Source organism: Rhododendron vialii, chromosome 7a (assembly GCF_030253575.1).
Source record: "Rhododendron vialii isolate Sample 1 chromosome 7a, ASM3025357v1".
Taxonomy (NCBI): Eukaryota; Viridiplantae; Streptophyta; class Magnoliopsida; order Ericales; family Ericaceae; genus Rhododendron; species Rhododendron vialii.
In genome coordinates, this window is record NC_080563.1 from 12,510,614 (window position 1) to 12,513,162 (window position 2,549).

Below are 2,549 nucleotides of genomic sequence, written 5' to 3' on the forward strand. Positions count from 1 at the left end.
CTGTGGATTCGACCTCGGACTTCCGGATTTTATTATGCTTTCAACCGACCTAGCCCTACGCTTGGGGTATTCTTATTGCAACACACTCTAAGGTCGCAAGCATTTTTGGCGCCGTTGCCGGGGAGCGCTTTCTTTTATAGCTTATTTTGGAGGTTCGCCAAATCATTGTAAGTATCCCGTTTCTTTTACTTTGCGTGATTTGTACTTAATCTAGTGGATACCTCTAACTTGAGTTTCTCAAACGTGAGGTTTAACGAAGCTAGAGTAAGCACAAATCACCTTTTCTTTTATTGTCTTCTCTTATCGAGGCGGCGGCATAGCCCCTCTTGTCTGTTGTTAGGAGGTGGCGGCATAGCCCCTCTTGTCTGTTTACTTTATTCTTGCTTACCATTGTTTCTCGAGAAGGGGTTTAAAAGTGTATGCGTGGTGGTCATCGCGGTGCCTTTCGGAGCCCTAGTTCTAAAAGGCTTCATAGATCTTTTTCTCCTCCTCGACCCAAAACTCCTCGTCGAGTTCGAGCAAGGACATCACCACCCTAAAGAACTCCTTTTTTCTATAAGAACCCCTCCTCGAGAAAGAATGGCCGGAAACGGTGAAGGCGAGATGCCACCGATTGTGCCCGAAAGAACTATGAGCGACTATCTAAATCCGGCCCGTACTACTCCGTGGGCCACTATAGTCCTTCCGGCCGCAACCGAGGCGAATACTTTCACCGTTAAAATGCATCACATTAACATGATGCCATCTTTTTATGGCAAAGATAAAAAATGTCCGTACACTCATATGCGGGCATTCGAGGAGTTGGTATCCACAATAGTGTCCACGCCCGCTCAGCTTGAGTCCGCAAAGTTAAAACTCTTCCCATTTTCCGTGAAAGACAAAGCCAAGATTTGGTTGAATAACATGAGGCCCCAATCCTTGGCAAATTGGGCGGATTTATCAAAGGCTTTCTATATGAAATTTTTTCCCCCACATCTCACAAAGGAACTCATGAATCAAATTCAAACTTTCAAACAACGAGAGGGGGAATCTTTTTATCAATATTGGGAGAGGTATAAGGATTTGCTTAACTCCACCCCACATCATGGCTTACCGATTTTTCAAAGAGTCGAGTATTTATTAAAGGGATGTTTTCCAAGCACCCGACTTCTTATGGATAGCATGTGTGTGGGTGGAGTCATGGCTAAAACCCCTGATGCGGCGTGGGACTATTTTGAGGAGTTATCTGAAAAAACTCAAAACTGGGATTGCTCAGACCCTTCCGAAAAGAACGTGGTTAATCCGGCTCCGAGCAATTCCGGTAAATTTCAATTGAATGAGCAAAATGAGCTAGCCCACAAGGTCGCCCAGCTTTCCCACCAAATTGAAACTTTACAACTCAACAAAGTTGCTGGGATGGCCTCTGTGGCCAAGGCAGAAGAAATTTGTGTGTTGTGTGAAATTGCAGGTCATGCTACGGGAGATTGCCAAATGCTCCCTGCCGTTAAGGATATTCTTCAAGGAACCGGGCAAGCAGAGGTCAATGCCGTTAATCAACGGTTTGACCCTTATTCTCAAACTTTCAATCCGGGGTGGAAGATGCATCCTAATTTTCGGTGGAGCGATTCTCAACCTCCCGGACCTCCACAAGTTCCACCACCTCAACAACACCAAGCTTTTCGGCCTCCTCAATCTCAAGGAGCGCCGAGATTCTCTCAACATCAACAACCTCCGGGGTTTGCACCTCCCGGACCTCTTCAAGGGACAAATCAATTTCAACCTCAAAATCGATCAATGGAGGATATTATGTCATCTTTCATGCAAAGTCAAACGTCCCTCAACGAGCAAACCACTCAAACGCTCGGGGAAATCAAGAATCAAATGGCAAAATTGACCAATACGGTGGGGATGCTCCAACAAGAAAAGGGGAAACTTCCAACTCAACCCCAAGTGAATCCGCAAGGAACCAATTATGTGGCGAGCTCTTCGGTGCTTAGTCCCGAGCAAGCCAAGTCTATTACAACATTACGGAGTGGCAAGGAGATTGATAAGGCTATTCCTCCAAAGCCTATCAAGCCAAGGGTTACACCCATTGTATCGCAAGCTCCGGACCCTCTTATTGACTCACCAACCTCGGAGCCCTCTCCCGTTGGTGAGCATCCGGAAAACTCTCAAGCGGAAGAGCCGAAGGTCCCCGTCGCCAACATTCCGGCTCCTTTTCCCCAACGTTTGAAAGCTCCGGCCCATGCCAATACCAACTTCGAAATTTATGAACTTTTCAAGCAAGTGAGAATCAATATCCCATTGGTAGATGCGGTAAAGCAAATTCCCACTTATGCCAAGTTTCTTAAAGACTTATGCACTCAAAAGCGTAAGTTGAATGTTCAAAAGAAGGTTTTCTTGACGGAACAAGTGAGCTCTATTATTCAAACCAACGTGGTTCCCAAGTATAAAGATCCGGGTTGTCCAACCATCGCTATCACCATTGGCGACAAGAAGATTGAAAAAGCCCTCCTCGATTTGGGGGCTAGTGTGAATTTGCTTCCGTATTCTGTTTATGAACAACTTGG

General features: G+C 45.9%; 1 non-coding gene across 1 annotated transcript; it reads right to left on the reverse strand.

The window, feature by feature from the left end:
- Positions 1-984: 984 nt before the first annotated feature.
- On the reverse strand, positions 985-1,091 carry LOC131334994 (small nucleolar RNA R71). The gene has a single exon (XR_009202388.1). It is a non-coding gene; the product is annotated as a small nucleolar RNA R71 (small nucleolar RNA).
- Positions 1,092-2,549: the final 1,458 nt, after the last annotated feature.